At 46.6% G+C, this 21989-nt stretch overlaps 1 protein-coding gene across 5 annotated transcripts in view; it reads left to right on the top strand.

The window, feature by feature from the left end:
• The window catches only part of CYRIB (CYFIP related Rac1 interactor B), a 130871-nt gene that overhangs the window by 20951 nt on the left and 87931 nt on the right, over positions 1-21989 (top strand). For all 5 annotated transcript variants that reach the window (XM_074316757.1, XM_074316756.1, XM_074316759.1 and 2 more), the window contains exon 2: positions 15595-15647. The gene's annotated coding sequence lies outside the window, so the exon portion shown is untranslated. The remainder of the gene's footprint in view (positions 1-15594; positions 15648-21989) is intronic.

Genomic DNA, 21989 nt, shown 5'->3' on the forward strand with positions numbered 1-21989 from the left:
ACGTTTATGTTTAATCACAGCCGATATAAGCAGTATTTGCTTTGTTTCCCCTGTTATTTCCTTTTTCTCTTTATTATCTTCATCGGTCCTTTTTTTGTTGCATGCTCTCTCAGATCTCTTCTAGAAGGAGGCAAGGTGTAAACAAATAAATGATAAAGCAAGGAGGAAATAAGGACATTGTGGATCCACAGCTCTGAATCTCTGCCCCCTTTCAAAACTATTGGTCTGAGTTAAATTCTTCCAGTCTGTGCAACACTGACTGCTCTTGAACGGGAGAGATTTTAGGCTCCTGGAGGACAGGGCCTATGTCCCTTTTATCTTAGTGTCGCCGGCATTTTTTATCACAGTGCCTGGTACATACTAGGTGCTCATTAAATGTCTGAAAAACAGAGCGAATCAATGATAGCAGAGTCATGTGTTATCTTTCTGAGTGCTGTTCAAGGGTGGCCAGTAGGGTCACTTCTCTCTCTTTGACAAATGGGCAAGGTGCTGGGGAGGGGGGAACATTTTTCACCTCCTCCAATTCATTCTTCATATTGCCCCCTCCAGATCTTTTGAAAATGTAAATCAGATCGGACCATCCCTCAGCTTAAAACCCTCAAGGGCTTCCTGTTGTCATTTAAAAAGGAAACAAAACCCAAGTTCCAGAGGACCCGGGCCCTGAGCTCCCGGCTGCCTCTCTGCCGTTTCACGCTGGCTGTAGCCCCTGCCTCTTTCTGTTTTCTGGAGAACTGAGCCCTTCCCACCCTTGGTACATGTGATTCCCTCTGCCTGATATTGTATCCCTGCCTCTTTGCAAGGCAACACCTCCTTCCTCAGTTTCAGGCCTATAGATCTCTTTACTCCATCTCGAAACCCTTTTCCTTCCCTTCAAAGCCTTCCTCTCCATTAGTAGGTAGTGTGTGCGGTTTGCACTCCTGTTTATTAGGTCTCCCCCCCACACCCCCAAAGGCAGAGACCACATCTGTCTGTTTATTCACCTCGACCCCTAGAGCCTGGTGTGAAGTTCGGCACTTGTAAGGACTTGCTCAGTCACTGCTCATTGAGTGGAGCTGGGCTGGCGATTCATCCTTTCAACCAGTATTTATTGAGCACAGGCAAGTACCAGGCCAGCATAGTGCTCAGGGATGCAGCGACCAACAAAAGAGGCATCGTATTTGCTCTCCTGGAGTTTTCATTTCCGCTGCTCAGCCTATTCTGCCTTTTCACCACGTGTTGTTCCTTCCTTCGTATATATGTACATATATGAATACATATACACACACAAACATATATAGCTATATATGAAATCGTCATTTACTGAACACCTATGTTCAAAAACATGCTTTATACACGTATATGAAAACAAGCATTTCTCGAATACTGACAGTGCTACAAATAAAAACCTGTTTATAGATGTAAAACATGCACATGCAGGAAAAAAATAACATACTCCGACAGTATGTATACACCTGTGTATACGTGTGTTAACTGAACACCTACTTTGTGCCCACCCTGTGGTAAGCACTGGGGAGAACACAGACTGGTAGAAGAGATGGAGGAGAAAACACCGTTTTCACACGCTGGGAAGGGCCCTAAATCTGCGGAGGGCCAGGCAGTGAGGTGGCCCGCAGCCGTGTTCACCACAAGGGGTGACAGACAGAGGGCGTCAGGCCTGCTTCTAGAGAAGGGAGTCCTGCCTGCTCTCCTCTGTTACCTTGATAAGGACAGTCTGGCCGTGGAGTGGCTCAGAGTGGCTCCTATCTATTGATTTAGGTGCTTGCCTAAATCAGAAATCGTCTGGGCACTGACTTACTTTGGCTTCTTTGAAAACAATCAATGAGATGGAAATCTCAGGACATCAAGAGACTTAGTTCTCTGCAGGCCTGCAACTTCTCTTTTTCCCTGGAATCGACCATGGAGCGTGGGGGGAATCAGGCTGGGGGTGGTCAAGTCAGTGAAAACTAAGGGCATCTCTCCCACTCTCCCCTCATTGCCTCCCTCGTCTTGAACTTGACTAATTCTCTGGGTCTTCTTGCCAGGATTTGTCCTTCTCTTGCCTCATTCCCTCCTAGGTTTTGAAGCCAAAATGAGGACACTTTTAATTCATTTATGCTTCACGTGATGTCCTAGGACAGGGCTTCCAAGGGCTGCTTTGGCGGTGGGAGTTCCAGACAGGTCACCGTGTGAGCCCTACTTGCTGGCCACACCCTACACGGGCTCTTTTTGTGTTTTTGTAACAGCGTTATTGAGGTATATGGTAGACAGAATAATGGCCTTCCCAAGACGTCCATTTCCTAATCCCCAGGACCTGTGAATACATTACCTTACATGGCAGAAGGGACCTTGCAGATGTGACTAAGTTAAGGATCTTGAGATGGAAAGATTTTCCAGGTGGGCCCATTGTAATCACAAGGGTCCTTATAAGAGGGAGACGGAAGGTTCTTAGTCAGAGAAGGAGGTGTGGTGATGGAAGGAGGCTCAGAATCAGAAACCTGAAGATGCTGCACTGCCGGTTTGAAGATGGAGGAAGGGGCCACAAGCCAAGGAATGCCACAGCCCTCAAGAACTGGTTACCAGATTGTCCCTTAGAGCGTCTGGAGCGTCTGGAGGGTCCTGCTGACCCCTGAACTGCAGCCCAGTGCAACCTATTCTGGATTTCTGACCTCCAGAATTATAAGATAACACATTTGTGTTATTTTCAGTTACTACTACATGTGTGGTACTTTGTTACAGCAGCAAGGAGACACTCATACAAGGTTTACTTTATGTATCATAAAAATCCATTTCAAGTGTACAATTCAGTGATTTTGAGTTGCTTTACCAAGGAGTGCGGCCATGACCATAATACAGGTTTAGAATATTTTAATACAGTGTTAGAATATTTTCATCACCCCAATAAGATCCTTCATGTCCACTTACAGATAATCTCTGTCCTCAGCCCTAGATAACCACAAGTCTACTTTCTGTCTCAGTAAATTTGCCTGTTAAACTTGCCTTTGGGGCTTCCCTATCATAATCTGTGGTGTCTTGGGCTTGGCTTCCTTTACCGAACATAACATTTTCCAAGTTCATCCACGTTGTCAAGGGCTTCAGTACTTTGTTATCACATTGTGTCGATATACCACATTGTTTCTCCACTCACCAGTTGATGGACGCTTGGGTTGTTTTCAGTTTGAGGCTATTATGAATAATGCTGCTGTGAGGATTTGCGTGCAAGTCTCTGTGTGGACATAGGTGTTCATTTGTCCTGGGCAGATACCTGGGATTGGGATTCGCTGGGTTGTGTGCAGTTCTGTGTTTAACTCTTTGAGAAACTGCCAAGTTCTTTTCCGAAGCGGCTGCACTATTTTTCAGTCCATTAGCAATTTATGAGGGCTCCCCCTGCACTGGCTCTTAATTCTCCGAGGATGGCGGGTAGCAAAAGGGACTGACAGAGCACACACCTGTGTGTATGCACACCCATGCATGGGCACATGTCTGTTCATACGTGCACACCTGGAGAACATTTTCAAGGTACTGTTTCCACTACCTGTAATTGGCTATAGCAGGAGGTAAAGAAGAGGCGAAAAGCTGCTCACTTTTCTGGGCTTTGAAGAACGAAGCAGTTCTGGCAGCTTCTCCTCTGTCCCTCTCCCTCACCATCCCCAGTATAAGCCTCACAATGCAATGCCTAAATAGTCTATTAAGGTTCCAAACCCATGACCCTTAATCCATCCTACATTCTCTTATCCCCAGGTTTGTTTCGGGTATTGGCCAAAAGTTCGGATTTGGGCATTGGGTGAGGCCTGATATTGGTGCTTGTAACGTACACAAAAAATGAGGCAGAAAGTTTAGGTCTGAAGACACTCGCACGAGCCTGGGGCATCACTGCCCATACCTTTGTTCTTTCCCCAAGCAGGTCTGGCACCACACGGGCACACCACTTCCCGGGTTCCGGCTTCTGCTTGTCAGTTCCGCTTTTGCCCCCTTTTTTTTGAGCAAGTCTAGACTCCTCACTGAGAGGAGGCAGGACTGAGAGCAGACACAGAAGGTTCAGTCTGGAGGTGGATGATAGATGTCTACCTGGAAGGGGTGGGGGAGGGGCCCTGACCCTGCCATGGGAAGGGAGCGTGATTGGCAGGGATGAGATCCGGATGGAAAGCCTGGTTATTCAATCCAGACTCAATGGGCAGCGCACCCCTCTCTATTCCTCAGTGACAACAGTCAACAGAACACAAGCTTAATTTTGAACAGAGATCAGGAAAGGAATCTTGCAGGCATCACATATTCTATTTATGACAGCATGTGGGACAGGACCATAGAGACTTCAGTGATTTTAAATTCCGTTTGATCCCATGAGGCAAAGAGTAAGTAATTTTATGGTGCCTGCCGGAGGTTTCCAGGCCTTTGAGGAGAACCTTGACCATGGGACTTCCAGACCACACCTGGATCACCAGGTGGTAGAGCAGGAGCCCGGAACTGACAGGGCCTTGTGGGCAGCTGAGCAAGGCACAGTCAGTCCCCGGACAGGAAGGCAGGCAGCCACCTAGGACCTGACCCTGCACCGGCAGGGGTGTGGACGGGATGCAGTGACCGGGCTGAGCTCTGTCTCTGAGGATCTTGGCTGTAAGTTGGGCAGTTGATGGGGGACAGAAGGGAAAAGATCAGCCAATCCGACGTGATGACCTGGGCAGCAGAGTGGCCGAGCCCTAAAGTGAAGCTTGAGGGACTCTGTTCAGGGGATGGTGTGACTGGCATTTTTGAAGATAAGGAAACTGAGGCTCGGTGAGGCTAAGCGACCTGTCCAAGGCCACACGGTGAGTGAAAGGAGCAGCCAGAAATTCAAACTCCAGGCTGTTTCTGAAGTCACTGTCACCTTGCAAGGTGTCTTTTCTTTGGAGGTTAATGAGATATAAACAGCAAAATACAACACTGAGCCATGAATGAACGTCCTCACAACGGCTTGCTGGGCCCAGGAGAGAATAGACATTTCTACAGAGTCACCACGGCCGCCAAGGAAGTAGGGCCTGACTGCCTTTCGTTGCACAACCAGCAGCTGTTACCATCTGTGTTGCCAGTGTTGGTCTTGTTTACGGGCATTCGAGAGGGTGAGAAACCACATGAAGTCTAAGGGCTGGAAGGCTCTGGTTGCTCTGCCAGAAAACAGAGACCCCATTTTTCAGACACCAAGTGAGATGTGCAAAGAACAGAAAATATATGCAGAACTGCTGTGTGGCTTCCATTTTTCAGTGAGCATGTATTAATTAGGGTTGTAATAAAATATGTCAACAAGCAGGTACATTTATTTACAAGTGTTAGAGGGGGAAAGCAGAGATCCTGGTGTTTGTCTTGGCTCCCCTGCCTCCTGACTGTGTGACCCGGGGATGTCATTTCACTTCTCGTAATCTCAGTTTCCACTTCTGTAAAATGGGAAGGTCGTACCAGACGATCCCTCACATCTATCTAGAAATTAATTCTGGGCACATTGCAGTTATAAATGCTGTCAGTTTCTGTTCTGTGTCAAGAGAAGTTTTATCCATAGACTTTTTCCTATGGTTTTGGGTGTAATTTATGCAGGTGGCCATTTTTTCAATGAAAACAGGTGGGGAAAAGCTTTAATGTACATCACAAAGGCTTAACTTAGAGCCTCTTTCTGTCTTAGGTGGGTCTTAGAAGGTTCTGGGAGGACCTTTATGGTTGTCATGGGGAGGGGGCTGTGTTTATGAGGTTCTTTCAACGGTTACATCACCCCTATGAGGAGTGGGGCTTTGACCTCAGTGGGCAGGAGTGGATTACAGAACATACGCGTGTGTGTGGGGTCATATGGAGGGGGGTCCCCCTCTTCCTCAAAGAGCTTATGGTGGCAACTGGGATGGTAAAAACACCTACCTTTTGGAAACACTGTTCCTATAGGTGGAATGTGCGAATGCCTGGGGCTAGGAGAGGTTTTGTCTGTGTGGTTCTCCTGTAGAGGAGAACAGGTCGTAGGGGCCAGGTGATGGGGCCTTGTAAGCTGTGTGAAAGGGCCTTGCATTGTCATCGGTAGGCAGTGCGGAGCGAGTGAAGGCTTTGTGTGTTGAAAAAGGTAACCAGTGACAATGTGGAGGGTGAGGGACTTGATTCTGGGCTCCACAGTGACAGGCCAATGCTCTGTGGCCACAAAGCAGAGGGCTTGGGGCCTGGAACCAGCCTCTCAGATGCCATCAAAGCCACCAAGTCAGATGCAATGGCTGCCAGGGCAGGAAGTGGGGCCTGGTAGCAACCAGCAGTTTCTCATTAACCCACTGAGGATGGTATCAGTCAGTGCTCTGGGTGGCAAGTGGCAGAAACCAAACTCAAAGTAGCCTGGGTTAAAAAAAAGTAATAATTGACTATGTTTAGTCACTAAACAGCCAGGCGTGTCTGGTCCAGGGGCCCAAACCAATGCTGGCTTCTGTCTCTTGGCCCTGCTTTCCTCCCTCCCTATTTCTCAGGTGGTCTCTCCCTTTGAGACGGCAAGAGGCTGCCAGCAGCTTGCATTCAGGCCTACATGCTGTCATGTTAACTACCCTGTGGGGTGGGGCAAAGGTACCTCTTTCCAGTGGCTTCTGCCCAAGTGCTAGGAAAAGCTGTTATTGGCCAGTTAGGGTCACATGCCCATTCTCGAATCTCAAGAGGACTCTTATGGCCACTTAGGGTCACATGCCTGTTCTGGAACCAACTGTTGGTTCCAGAAGGTTCCGTGCTGAGTGCCCTCCCCTAGTTAACATGCTGGCCCCTGGAGCACATGAGGGGAGGATTGAAGATGCTCTATAAGAAACCTGGGTGCCATTGCTAGAAGGGGCATGAAAGCTGGGCAGGCAAGACGTCAGCTGTGCATCATCGGGAGCTCTGTGCTAAGTTCCTTTTGCCCAGTTAGGGAGACTCCTGCCTCAGTGGTGACCTGAACTTGATGGAGTGAGTGTCCTGGAGGGAAGGAGGTGTGGTGGTTCCGAGGCCTGTCCCTCCGTGCCACTGCCACATGAATCAATCTCTCTCCTCCTCTCCCTCTCCCTCCAGCAAACATTTGGTGGTGATGCCTTGTCCCTCCTCTGAATCCCTCAGAATTTTGTTTGCACTCTTCACGCCCCTTACCCGTGCCCAGGGGTGGTGGTCAGAATGTTTAACATTGGGCAACCCTTAGAGTACTTTCTGGAAGCCTCCACAGTGCCTGACGGTAACTTTTTCCTTGCTGGGTCCTGGGGGAGGTCTGGCAGCCGTGGAGGAGAGCCACTTAGGGAGAGGGCTCTGCACAGCAATTATTTCCCAACCTGTTTGAAGTATTTCAGTATTTTAACAACTGGTGCAACCATGCTGGTGTGAGGCAGCACTTCCTGCTGGTTTGAAAGCAGCTTTCAGGGTGGGGCTGGAGTAGAATGTTCCTCGCTTCCATCCATCTCTGTCCCTGTGCAAACGCACGCCCTCACATGATGTTCAGTGGGCCTTTCACAGAGCGAATGTGCCATTGATTTTTGAGGAGGTCGACTGAGAAAAGCAGGGGAGACTGCTCTGGAAATGGCGGCTTTCCCCTGCTCAGCCCACGCTGTCAGCTGGCTCTGTGCAGTTGTTCAAGGCTGTTCCTCTGAGGTTTGCCTAGACCACCTCTGCCCACACGCACTCTTTTTGCACCTGAGCTTTTTCTTTTTTTTCCCTGTGCGCAATTCAGGTTTATAGGCCTTGGAGAGTGTGCAAATATTTGATTTTAATTAAGGAAGTCTGGATTGAGGAATAGAAAAATGTACTTCTTGTTTATTATTTCTGGGGGGGCTCGAGGGGTGGGGTAGGGACGGCATAGGGTGCCCCCAGCCACATCATCAGTCACCGGTCCTCCAGGGTGGTCCAGGCACCCAAGAGGAGAGGCCAGGCCAGGGGCAGTGGGGTGGGCCAGCTGGCCCAGGGGAGAGAAGGGGGCAATAAAGCAAGAGGCTGCTCACCTGGGAGATTTTTGGGGGCCAGAATCTGGAGCGTGCAGCAGGTGATGAGACGGATGGTGCCTGCCACTCAAATAATACCTACTGCGTGTTAGGACTCCCTGCTGGCTGGGATGCTCCTCGGATTGCCCATCTGACTGTTCCCTTTGACTGATCTCAATATCCTCACCATCTTTAGTGACATATGATTACTCCCATTTTACAGCTGAAAAAGCTCAGCCCAGAGAGGTTATGGAACGGATCCAAGATCACCCAGCTGTTAAGTGGCAACCGGTGTGTGTCAGGCTCCATAGTGTGCAAAAAACACCCCCCTGTGCAGTGCCCAAAGGTGTTCTTAGGAGACCCCTCCCACTGTATTTAAGGATAGGTGGGGCCCTGTAAATGAGAGCCTTAGAATATTAAATGAGATTTTATCCTGACTGATAGAGCCTACATACTGGCTGTAAGAGGAAGAGGAAAAGGTGTGTGTGGGGGGGGGGTGAGGGGGGGGAGGCCATGGTCAGCAGCCTGAGGCATGGAGACGAGAATGAACCCAGGAGCCCAGAGTTCCTGTCCCAGCCCTGCCCGCAGCAGCAAGAGGCTTTGGCTGAGTCATACTGTGTCTAGGAGCTGGTTTCCCGTTTGGTGAAATGAAGGCAACAGCCACAATAATAGCGTTTATTGTGGGCTTGCTCGGTGTCAGCACCAGCCCTGGGACACCAGGACAGAGAGGGGTATGGATTAGGGTTCTGCCTTCGGGTGCTCAGCTTAGTGGGGAAGGACCCTCCCCACCGGTGCTGCACGGGAGACATTGGACCGGAAGGTGCTCTGCCAGTGGGTGGGAAGGAGGGGAGCTGCTGGAGTCCCAGCTCTGGCCTGTGGTCCCTGCGGCCAGAGGGAGGGACCCATTAACAAGAGGACTTCTTCCTCCAGCCCTCACAGTGCTTCTCTCCGCCGGTGCCCCCCTCCCTCTGCCCCTCCCACTCCACCCTTCACCCCACCCCCGACCCCGGGCTGCCCAGCAGAATCGCTTCCCAAGCTTTCGGAGGGAAAACACCGGTCCCCAGCTGCGCAGCACGGTCACCTGGGAGCTTTCTGCAAACACCGACTCCCAGTTCTGGGGAAGACTGTTTTTAAAAAGCTCCCCTGGTGATTCTGATCCGCAGCTTGCTTCTCCTGGGACCCACCGCCCATTCCTGCCGAGGGGATGGATTAAATTAGGGCCTGGAGAGGCTCCCGAGAGGATTCTGCCGCAGGGGGCTGCGCAGCCGCCTCTTCCCTCTCGCAGCGTCCCGGCCCCCGCGGGGGAAGCAGGGGCGGCGTCCTTTGCAGTTGCGCAGGGCCCCACGCCGCTCAGGGAGCGCTCCCAGGCGGTCCCCAGTGCGCCCCGCGTCGCCCCTGGGTGCCGGTGGCCGGCGAGGACCGCAGGTGAGCGCCGCAGGGACCCCAGGCTTCCACCGCCTCCCTACTCACGCGACCTGGCACAGTATCCCCTCGATACCCAATACTCCCCCTCCCCCTCCGCCGCAGTCCGCCCGGTGGCATCTTCTGATGGAACACAGTGACAGCTAGCTGCAGGCCTCGGACAGAAATCAAGGCAGGATGGTGAGCCCAGCTGGACAAACAGGGCAGTTTAGAATCAGAATGTAAACCTGACGGGTTGTATCTGGTTGAAATGCCCACTGGTGCTCGTTTCAGTTCAGAATCAGATTTTTTCCCCCAGCATTTTTACATAGACTTAGTTTAGCTGTTTCTAAAAGGAATCCTGTTTCTTGAAGCTCTGCTACAGGCCAGCTACGTTCTGAACATTGTCTCATAATAAATGTCTAAGGATAAGAGAGGAAGAAGCAAGCCTCTTCAAGAAGTTGGGGACACATTAGCACATGACTGGGTCAGGATTTGGATCTAGCTCTGTCTGACTCCAAATCTCATCCTTGTGACCAGAGGGGGAGTGGGGTTCTGTGTAGGTAAAACTGGGGCTGCGCTGTCCAGTATGGTAGCCACCGGCCACAGGGGGCTATTTAATTAAAATGAAATAAACTCAGTTACAATACTCAGAGCTGAGGTCCTCAGTGGCCACATGGCCCATGCTGCTGCTGTATTGGACAAAACACTTCTATTACTGCAGAAAGTTCTATTGGACAGCGCTGAGCCAGAGTGACCACGTGGCACAGGTAGGGCTCTGGGGCCAGGCCTGTATGGCTGAGGAAGGGAAATTGTGAGCAGGCTGTGGGACCCTGTGTGACCCTGTGAGTGTCCATCACTAGAGTGACCAGCCGTCCTGGGTTGCCCGGGACTTGCTTTGCGAAAGCTGGGAAATTCCCGGTAACCTGGGGTGAGTTGGACCCTCTGGTTCCCTACACAGTTTTCATGTGGATGTCACTCCTGTGCTCAGTTGAATAGGTGATGGCATCATTCAGGTAGAGTGGAAGGAGTGCTCTGAGAAAGGGAAGGACTGGGGTAGGAGGTCCCCAGCAGGGGCCCCCATCTAGACTGAAGCCTCCCTGACAGGGTACACCTGAATTGAGAGCGGACACCTGGAAAGCAGTTAACCAGGTGAAGGGTTCTGGAAGGTAAATGATCATCCCTACGTAGTTCGGAGTTGGGCAGCTTGGTAGCTGGTCCTGATTCTGCTGTGATCTGACGGTCTGACCGCAGGCAAGTTCCTTTCCTTCCATGCCTCAGGTTCTCTCACATATGAAATCAGGCGGTAGACCAGATCCCCAGAAATGATATTCGAGACCTCTACCCGTGTCATTTTTCAAGTAAATAGTGGTTTGTCTTTAAAGGCGGCACATGCTTATACTTGAGTGTTTGGTTATCGTTTCTCTGTTATTTCAGAGACTCCATCTTTACCTTGCTCTTCTGTGAATCAGCTTCTCTCCAGTTCTCCACGTTAAGAAGGGTTCGGGCGACATCACAGGGTTAAGGAGCTGAGATGGTATTAAGTCTGGCGCACTTTGTCTATTCAGTACATAATGTTTTCTTTCCCCGAGTCCTTCACTTCCTCCTCACTCACCTTCATCTTATGTTTCTTAAATCAATGGTGTGCTGAACTGGACTTCTTGAAAAAGGAAGAAGACCACCTAGTATATAGTACACAACAATAATTAATGTTGTTAGCTTAAAGAGATGATTAGTTAAAACTTCAAAATTTTTATTTTGAATGTTTACCAGTATGTTAACTACCCTACCGTATAGTCTCTTCCTTTCCCCTAAAATATCTGAGAATTCTTGAGGTAAAAGGCAGATGTTTCACTTGGGCATAGAGTTGCAAGTACTACATTAAAAACATTTTTTAAAATTTATAAGCAGTAGATCATGCTACTATGGAATAATTATTATAAAGAGCTAACATTTATTGAGTATTTAGTACATATTAGCCACTGTTCTGGGAGAAAATTTCATTACATAAGTGATTAAGGATTGTCGGAAATACTGCAGAGCTCTTGTAATCGAACAGGATTATGGGTATAAGTTTATAATTTTATTAACAGGGATAGAATGAATCATGGCTAAGCAAAACCAGCAAATGGTAAACAAGCCAATAAAATTACAAGACAAATTCACTGAAGAGGAGGAGTAATTACTTGAGTTATATTTTTTTGTTTAATTAACACTTATTAAGTGTCTTCTGGGTAGCCGGCACTGTTAGGTAGTTTTACATCTGCTCTTTTATTTAATTACAATGGGTTCTTCCCTTCCAGATCAGATTTCCCATGGGCTTCCTTTGACTAATGAGTTATCCTAGCCCAGTCCTGAGTCCCATTTGTGCATTACCATTACCTGGGGAGCACTGGAAAACTATGGTGCTGGGCTTTCATTCTTTGTCAGAGAGGCTACTTGTGCAGGGCTGGGACCCAGCAGTAGTAGTTTTAAAAGTTTTCCTCCCTCCTCTGTGATCTCTGGGTAAGCTGGGGTGAGAACCACTATGCTAGACTGACTATTTGAGATGTTATTTCACTTGCAGAAAAAATGTTGACTGAAACACCTCAGCAGTAAGCAACTTCGCAAATTTCAGGAGAAGAGTTTGCGATGCCAGGTAGAATTAAGTAAAACACCCGTTTTCCTTTGTTTGCTTCCTATTAACTGGGACGTGGGAAGTGTCAGAAGAGTTATTAAGTAAAACAGGCTAGAAAAAGTTGGCCTGAATGTCCCAGACCCAGAATTTCCAGATGTGCTTAATTTGTCTTCTGGGTTTTGCTGTGATATTTATCAGAAACACGCCAGTGACTTGCATTATAAGTGGTTTTTTGTTTTTTAAAGAAAAGATTCTAAGGAACTTCTACACTAGAGGTAATTCCTTTTAATGAAATACATATATAGGCACAGAGTACAGATCTGTGAATAAAAGAGTTTAAGAGGACACAGAGAATGATGGAGGGGTTATAGGTTGAAATGGCTTCTTTAAAAATAGTCTTTGATGTCATAGTAAAGTTGTTTAATATCAAAACATTAAAAAATATGAAGGAATTAAGGAAGGAAAACATTAAAAAATATGAAGGTTTGAGGAGCTGAACTTTTCTTTTAAAAATTGTTATAGCCTTAGATCACGTAGCAGGGAATGGACCTAAAACAATGATCCATGATCAAAAACATATCCAGTCCCTAAAAAATTTCCTGGTCATCTTCGTAAATGGATTTGCATCAATCGGAACTTTTGATCTTGCCTAGGAAATCCCAGGAGGACTGCGGGTGAGGTGTAATTGGTGGTTAGATAAAGGAAACCTTCCATTAGACCTGCCAACATTAAGCATGTCCTCCTAAAATTAAGCAATGTGTCTGATAGAGGTGAACAGATACCCTGCCATGTAAGAACATCGTACCCTTTTAAAAACATTGTATTGCAATTGCTAAGAGATCTTGGGCAAGTCGTATCATTTTTTTGGACCTGGGGTTTTTCATGGGTGTCACGAGAGGGTTGTCAGTTTTCAGTGGCACTGAGCCCCAGATGTCGTCTAGAGAGCACTGGAAAGGAGAGTTGGCAGGACTTCGGGTCTGTGGGTCTCCTGCCCTGGCCTCAGACAGAGCTGCTGTTTGGGGAAGGGTTCTGTATGGGTGTTCATTTTCGGAGAGAAAAATGTCAATTCTGCATGCATGTCGGGGCACCTCCTATGCATCAGGCATAGTACCGGGTGCTGGGGCCACCAGGATGACCAAAACACAGTGTCCGCCCTCAGGTAGCTTAAAGTGTCCTGGAGGAGACAGGGACACAGATAATGCCAGCATTTCTTCAGCTAGGTCAGGGGCTGGGTGGGAGAGGGGGACAGTCCCCTCAGAAGACTGATTGTATATATGAGCCCTGGTGTTTTGGTTTTTTTTTTAGCAATAAATGACAAGCAGAGGACAGCTCCCTCCTTGAGTCACTGCCTAGTCATTTCTGAGGGGAAAAGAAAGAGGAAGGAGGAGGGCCCACGTGGGATGGTTGGGACTTCCTGATGCCCTGGAGTGGACTCAGGGACTTGGCATTCTGGCGAAAGGGCTGTCTGGGAAAGAGGATGGTCTGGGCTCTCAGAACCAGGTATTCAGGCCTTAGGGCTGGGAGGGACCTCGGGAGGTCACCTCGTCCAGGCAAGGTACCCTGGCAAGCCCGCCACCTACACATCCAGATCTACGTGGCCTACCTCTGTCTTCCCACCTCTTGTGCTTGACCATGTAACCCAGCACCTTAGCCTGTGGGCCTTTGCACGTGCTGTCAATTCTGCGTGGATCCCCTCCTGCTTCGGCTGGGCCAATTCTAACTTGTCTTTTAGTTCCCATCTTAGACATCACCTCGTTGGGGAAGACGTTCGTACTCTACCCATCACTTTCCATCCCGTGCTGAGTAATAAAAGACCCTTTTCTGTGACTGTGCAGCAGCTCCTGCACTCAACCCTGTTGTATCACTTTTTCACGCTCCATTATAATTGCTTTTCTGCCTGTAATTGTCCCACTAATCAATGAGAGCCCCTGGGTGGCTGGGGCAGTTTCATTCCTGGAATTATCTCCATGGTCACATGCTTAGCACGTCACAGGTGCTCTGTAGATACAGTTTTTGAATGAACGAGTGTCCTCCCTTGACAGCAGAGCCTGCAGGAGCTCAAAGAGGTTCGGTGACTTGCCGGAAGTCACACAGCTCTGAGAGCCTGGGCAGGGGCCGGAGAGCAGCTGTGAGTCTACAGGGGAGAAAAAATCAGAGCCAGTCTTTAGAGCCGTCGTCCAGGTTCTCTCTGCCCATATTGTGGAAGTGAAAAAGTAGTCACCCTTGTTTTGAGATGACCACTTTCCTTCTAGGGTTGCTGCACTCTGTCTCCTGGGTTTATCTCTACCTGATGCGACAACCAGCTTACTCTTCATGTTCTTAAAAGAATTCAAGAGTTTTGTGAGGATGAGTTGGTGTACTTTTTCTAATTTCTAGGACTTTTGCCCAAGGCCCTAAAATTTTTCCCAAGGGAACAACTTGTCCCCATTTTCTATTTTGTAAATGTGGTCAAAAAAAATCAGAGAGGAAGAAAAAAAATCCTTTATGTAACTGGAAGACATAGTGGGAGGAGTCAGAGGAACTGAAATCATGTTTCTGGGCATCGGTGTGTGTGTGTGTGTGTGTGTGTGTGTGTGTGTATGTGTGTGGGGCGTGTTGCACACATTTGCGGACATAACTCGTGAGTATACTGCGATGGTTCTTACATCTCTTCTTTCTTTGGCTGCTGAGCAGTTCTGTGATTATTTTAAAAGGAATTTTAAACCACACTCATGCGAACAAAAGCAACAAAAAGAAAACCTGTACTGGCAAACCAAAAGACTGCTGGCAAAAGCAACAGAAGTGGTTGTTGGAATATCAGCTGATCATTAGTGTTTTCCCAGCAGACAAATATGCTCCCCAAACCTTTTGTGAATAAAATGAGGTAGGTTAAGTGGCTTCCGGTAGTTTCAGCAAGAAGAATACACGAATGCAGCTAAAGATCTAATCAAAACAAAGGCCAGCAGAAGCCGTGCTGTTTCTTGTTGATGCAATAAGAGTGTCTAGACACTGCCGACCTTGCTCCCACCTTCACACTAAGTACTGGTGAATGTGTTCAAATGGGATGTCTAGCTATCGTTTTTATGAAAACTCTCTGTGATTCATAAGTTTTTGTCAAAATCTCTCTGTAAGATTTGAGGGTGCTAAGGGTGGTGAAATGTACATGTTTGTTTCCCTTTCTCTACAGTGTAGAAACCTTAAAGCAGGAAGTGATTCAGGGGTAGAATGACTAACATCAGTTCAAACTCAGGTTGAGCTGGGCATTTTGCTGGGACCAAGACTTGCTTCTAGAGCTCAGAGTTCCAGCCTCCTTTATCGCAGATTTCCAAATCTGAAAGGACAGCCTGGCCCCACTCTCCATCCCTGGGACAAACACGGTCCAGCCAAACTGTCCCTCAGTCATAGGAGTTAGTTCTGGAACTTTGCTCTTTCCTTACTGTGCAACCTTCAGCAAGTTACTGAACTTCTCTGAATCTCCATTTCTTTATTTGTAATACATAAGACTATTGTGAACATTAAATGAGAAAAACGTTTGTGAAGCATGGCTCTGTGAACTCTAATAGTCTGAAGACATGGAATTTGGAGTTGGTATTCCCAGACTAGCTTTGGTATGGGAAAAAATAATGGCTAGGATTTATTGGGGGCATAATGTGTGCTGAGGTCTGTTGTTACTTGCTTAATCCTTGTTGTAATTCTGTTTTATAGGAGAAGAAACTGAAGCCTGGAGTTTGAGTAATTCATTCAAGGTTATCAAGTTGGTAAGTAACAGAACCTTACTTGACCATGGCTGTCGTGCTTCAGCCCCTGTGCTCTTAACCACTTCACTAGGAAGAAAAATTTAAGTGGATGGTAACATTAGGCCAGGACATAGATTTCAGTTCAGTGCCTCTGTTGAAATGAGAATCCATATGCGTTCTTTCATTCACTCCATGAATATTGAATGAGAACCTACAAGGTTATCAGGCCAAATATTAAATTAAACAAGGACTATAACTTTGGAGGGAAGAAGACACTCCCAGCCTCCAATCATCAGTAATAGTAATAATAATAATAATAACTAACATTTACTGATACTGTTGAATAGCAGACCCTCTGCTAAAGGCTTAGTCTGAATTATCTGTTTAACTTGACAAGAGCCCTTGAAAGTTGACGTTCAGAGAAGAGAAGTAAATTGCCCACATTTACTCCATTAGTAAGTGGTTGTCTTAGTCCATTTGGGCTGCTATAACAGGATACCATAGACTGAGGGCTCTATAAACAACAGACATTTAATTCTCACAGTTCTAGAGACTGACAAGCCCCCAAATGAAGGTGCCAGCAGATTTGGTGTCTGATGAAGGCCTGCTTCCTCATTCATCGATGGCCAGCTTTTTGCTATAACCTCATACAGCAGAAGGGGCCAGAGAGCTCTCTGAGGTCTCTTTTATTAGGGCACTAATTCTATTCATAAGCCTCCACCCTCATGATTCAATCACCTCCCAAAGGCCCACCTCCAAATGCCATCACATTGGGGGAGTAGGTTTCAACATATGAATTTTGGGGGGACACCATCACTTGCAGAGGTAGAGTCAGTAATCCCATCCAAGCCGTCTGGCTTGAGAGCCTGTCACCTTAACTATTGTAAATGTGTCACTCTTGTAAGTCCCCTCATAGAAAACCAATTCTACGTGCCTGGTGCTCTCTCTCCCCAGAGGGCACTTCTCTTTTCTGCCTCTTCTTTCCCTAGACTTCCTGGTTTCCTCACCACCCTCCATTCAACTGACTCGCATGGGGAGAGGTTTAGCCATAGAACGGAGATCAGGCGGCAGAATGCTAGGCGGCCGTCTCTCATGCATGCTTTCCACTTTTGTTTTAACTGAGGAATAACTGACATGCTGTCATATGCACCAATCGTAATCCGAGAGCTTGAGGAATTTTCAGTATGTCACTGTCATCTCACCACTACCCAGATCAGGGTACGCAGTGTTTCCATCATTCCAGCAACTTCCCTCAGGCCCCTTTGCAGTGAGTCTTGCCCCCAGAGCTCCTCACTGTTCTGACTTAGGAAAGTCATACCTCTTATCATATCACAGATTCCTGCTTCTAAGTCATCCAGATCCAACTCGACTTGCTCAACAAAAAACAAAAAGTAGAGATAAAAATAATACTTTCAATGGCGTGGGTGATCCTGTCATTTCACCCAACTGGCGTCTCTCTTGTAGCGAGTGTAAAAGAGACGCAGATCTGCTGTTCCTTCTGTCGGTCTTTGTTCATGTGGCTTTTTAGAGTGTGAGCAGCTTGTGCCATCGATTGTGTTTCTCGTATTTATAGATTTTAACTCTCATACAACAAGTCCCCGACATCCAAGCTGGCTATTTCTTCTGGTGTTCAACCGAAGATACCAAATGCTGAAGTAGTAATAAAATAGTCTCTGATGGACTTAACGGGAGAGGGTGTGTCAGTCTCCATGTGTGAGACCTTACTATGGGATTTTCAAGGAGAATTTGGACTCATTTCAATTTTCATATTACACGCTGACTCTAGAAGTTAACCCTTGAGTAAGGTGCACTTGTGATGTGGACAGAACACCAGTGTAGGTAGGTGGTGATCTTAGATTTGGTGACTTGGAATCACTGTGGCAACATGAAGGACTCCGCTGATTTGTGTGAGTCCTTCCTCATGTGAACGGAGAGTTGACTGAAATATAAGAACGATATCCTGGGGAGCTCATCAGAAAGGGAAGTCCATGAGTGTCAAAAACTCAGAGAGAAATCTCAGCCCAATGGTTCTGTAAGCTGAAGCCATAGGCAAAAGCCCCATAGGCTTTTGCACCCAGGAATAGGCAGTCGAGTGTGGAGTGTTAGGTGTTAATACCACGGTGGGTCTAGAAATGAGACCTGGGCCCAAGGTGGAATTCAGCATCTGGAAGTCTAAACCATCACACTTCTTCATGAAAAGGGGCTAGACAAACTCTACTGTCTGGAGAAACAGAGGAAGCTTGCCTTAGTGGAAAAAAGTCACAGCAACAAATTAAAAACCTGGGGCTATACCATATGTGGTTGTGGAATCTATAGTAGTATTGTCTCTGAGGTATAAGACCCCACAAGCTGAGAAATTAACATAAAAACTGGCCTAGTACATGGAAATCCCTAGCACAAACACAGACTCCCTCCATGGGTATATTTGAACAACCCCGACTTAACAGGATGCCCACAGAAAGAACTGCCTTTTCTGATGATGAGTTCACAATGAAATAATATGAACTATTCAGGAAATGAACTACTTTGAATTGAAAGTAAAAGAACCATCTAAACGAGGCTATAAAATAGGGTATTTAAAATGGTTAAAGACGAAAGATGATATCATGAATGTAAAAAAAGATGAAAGAAGAGTATTTGAAAGCAACCAAACTGATACGAAAAATAGTCATTGAAATTAAAATCCAACCAAAGGGTGAACTGACTAGACATAGCTGAAGAGATAGTGAACGGGAAGACAGCAGTAACAGTTGACATGTGTTAAGTTCTTCGTGTATGTCAGAAACTGTTCTGTGTAATTGCATTTAATCCTCAGAACAAAATTATAAGGAAGGCATTATCACTATCATCCATGTTTTACAGAGGAGGAAACTAAAGCACAGTAGTTTAAGCCACTTGCCCAAAGTCATAAAGCTGGTAAGTGACGGAGCTGGGATTTGGCCCCAGGCTGTCTAGTGTAGCCTAAAGTCTGTGTTTACAATTACTACACTGTGGAAAATTGTCAAGAATAATCACTAAGCAATAAAGAGATAAGAGTAGGAAAGAATCCAAAGAGGACTAGAGAAGAGAACGAGCGGGTACTACTTGGGTCAAAACAGAGGAACTAGGGGAGAGACAGTATTAGAAGACATAATGATTAGATGTCCCTTCAATCTTCTCCAGTCCTAGGTCCCAAGAATTTGTGACCATATCCAGGGTGGAAATTTTCCAAGGAGGGTGGCAGAGCCTCCATTTCCACTGCAGTATGCATTGATGTGCTAATATGTTTGACAAAGGTCCCTGGGGTGGGGGGGAGAGAAGCCCTCACTTGTAGCATCTGCTCATTTCTATGGTATAAATGCTTCTACCATGACCAATTTCAAGCTGCCAACACGATGTCGCTGAACACAGAATTGGGAAGAGGTGCAGGCAGCTCTCTTGAGCCAGGAAGAGCCGTCTCCAGGACTCCGGTGGCTCTGACATTCATTCAGTTTTAAACTCTGATCTCTGGGTTGGGAATTCAGGGATGGAATTTTCAGGAAGTAGTAATGTCATGTGTGATGTCAGAGGTGCAGGAAGGGACAATGGAATAAGAGTGGCTCTCTGCCCGGCCTCTTTCCATTCAAAAAAAACAAAACAAAAAAATATTTTGTGAATGTGGGTGGAGAAACGGGCATACTAATTACATTATTGGTGACAGTGAAAATGGGTACCTGTTTGAAGAGCAATTTGGTAATATCGCATCACATTTCAAATGCATGTACCTGTTGACTGTAGTTCCACTTCCAGGATTTTATCTTACAAATCCCATCTTTCCTGTAGTTACACATGTGTATGCAGACGTGTATAATGCATTTTCATTGCAGCACTGTTTGTAATAGCAAGACCCAAATGAAATGTACGTCAATTGGGGATTGATCGAATGAATCATGGCATATTCTTACAGTAGAATACTGGGCCACTGTTTAAAATAGGAATGATCTCCACGTTACATTCTGAAGTTAAAAAAAAAAAGGCAATATGCGTAAAAGTGTCTGTGGTATATGGCTAATGTAAAAAAATAGAGGGAGGTACAAGTGCTTATACACACCCACCCACACATACACATGCTTGATTATGTGTAGACTGTTGCAGGAAAGGCACCAAGAAAGAAAGTCCTTGTGGGGATACTGTTTATCTTGTGGCAAAAAGGGACTGTGGGTCTAGGGTACATGGAAGATACCTTACTGTATATCCTTTTATATTCTTTTGAATCTTTGAACATAAGCATGAAGTATTGTTTGTGTTAAACACAAACTAGTTAACAAAAAACTTCACTCTGGGAGCTTTGAATATGAAAGCCCTCTTACTTTTGGAGGAGATTGGCAGGTCTCCATGGGGTTGCTAATCTCCAGCATTTATTGAGCATATGCCGAGCGCCAGGCCCTTCCGGTGTGGTCTGGCTTAGTCCTCAGGCCCATACCTGTAGGTCTCTCCATCGCTTGGCTCTGCCTGGACCCTTATAGTTGCCTGGTCAGTATATGATAAATGATCAGTGTAGTATATGATGAATGAAAACCCATTTTCAGGAAGAGGACAGTCTCTGTGACAAGTCACGTGGCATGCAAGTAGAGGAAGTGGAATTCAACAGCAGTCTTAAAAGAGTTTCAGAAACAGGGGTAACCCAGCTTCTTTTTAGAAATTCAAGTTATTGGCAAGGCATCTGAAGCCTTTCTCTGTCCTGCCACTACTCCCTGGCACCTCTCTTGAGACTACATGGAAGCGTTGTGTCAGTATTAACCTTTCCAACTGTAAGAGTCTTTGCTCTGGAAAATCCGAGCTGTGTTTCTAGACCGAATCAATCACTGATTTGTTCAGACACAACAAAGGCAAGGAGAATTTGTCCTGTGGTGTCCTCCTTTTCTGACTTATTTTATCTTCACAGCTCTCCTGTTGAGTATGCATTATCAAAGGTCTAGGAGACGCTAGCTCTGTTCACGAGAAAAGACTGACCTTCGGGGCCTTTCTTAGCAAAATAGGTGTTCGCAGATGTGCTTGGAGTGTTGTTCTTGTTTTCGGCAACGAGCCACATTTCTAACCCATGACGAAACGTTTTATGGAACATTTCTCTCTTCTCTCTCCCTTTTTATCGTTTGGTAATAAGTTCAGTAAATAGGTTATTCATCTTGAAAAGGCTGTTGTTATGATGATGTGATTTGACCAACAGGAATCCAAATGGGCAAGAAAACGGGAGTGAAAAGTTACATTTATAGAATCAAAAGCACAAAACTGACCTGAGTGTGATTTAAGAGTGTAACATCATCTGTAACATTCCGATGCAATTCTTTCAAGTGAGGGCGTTTTGACCCTGGCACTTTGTGTCTCTCCCAAGGCTATTTTGTGGGCTCATTCAGAGCGCACCCTAAAGCACTTTAAGTGTCACTTCCTGCAGTACAATGTGGGATGTAGGGGTTTTAATTTACTGTGAGATGAATGTGTATCAATAGTCTTATCTTGACTCCCCCAAACAGTAATTCTATCTTCCCTGCCTGAATGCAGGTATAGCGTAGGCTTAAATGCTGTTTCTTGCGTGAGCCCTTTCCTGACACCTCTCCCTGTGCTCCTATTGCTCTGTGTATTTAATTAAAGCAATTATCTTAATGGCCTTAAATAATCGTATTAATAGTTGTTTGTAGCTATGTGCACATCGGACTGAGTGCCAGGAAAGATGGCATGGATCTTGTCGCTTCATCTGTTCATAGCCGACGCGCAGCATATGTCACAGCACTTCAAATTTCATTAGTCAGGAGTCCTGTGACCTCGAAACAGAACCCCAACTCAAGCTGGCTTCCGCAGCAGGGGTTTGCTGGTTTATGTAGTTGAAAAGTCCAGCGATGGAACTTAAGGCCTGGGGGCTTAAATGATGTTGCTGAGGCTCACAAAGTTTTTCTCCATCCCTCCGTGCTGTCTACTGTTTCTTTTTGGATTCTGGTGGCAAGATGGTTGTCAGCAGAAGGGAAAAAAGGCCACTTTTCCAACAGTTCAACCCAAGTCTCAGAATTGAGTCCCACTATCTTGGATTGGTCTTCTCTGGGTAACATGCCCATCTCTGAACCAATCCCTGTGGCTAGGTAAATGCAATGCTCTGATTGGCCATCCTGGATCAAATGCCCGCCCCCTAAAGAAGGTGGGGTAGGGTCTACACCTCCCAGAGCTCAAGGATTGAGGATGAGGGAAGGCTGAGGTTCCCCCAAGAAAATCTGGGAACCATTTGTGTATGGGGGGAAGGGGGTAGGCAAAAGCCAGGATATCCAATATAGTAGGTTTTTAATCAGCCTTCACTCGATGAATGAATTAACAGATGAATGAGCAAGGGAAAGCATGCTGCTGATTCTGTGAGCTGGT

This window comes from Rhinolophus sinicus, chromosome 6 (genome assembly GCF_057876585.1).
Source record: "Rhinolophus sinicus isolate RSI-liver-muscle chromosome 6, RSI-T2T, whole genome shotgun sequence".
Taxonomy (NCBI): domain Eukaryota; kingdom Metazoa; phylum Chordata; class Mammalia; order Chiroptera; family Rhinolophidae; genus Rhinolophus; species Rhinolophus sinicus.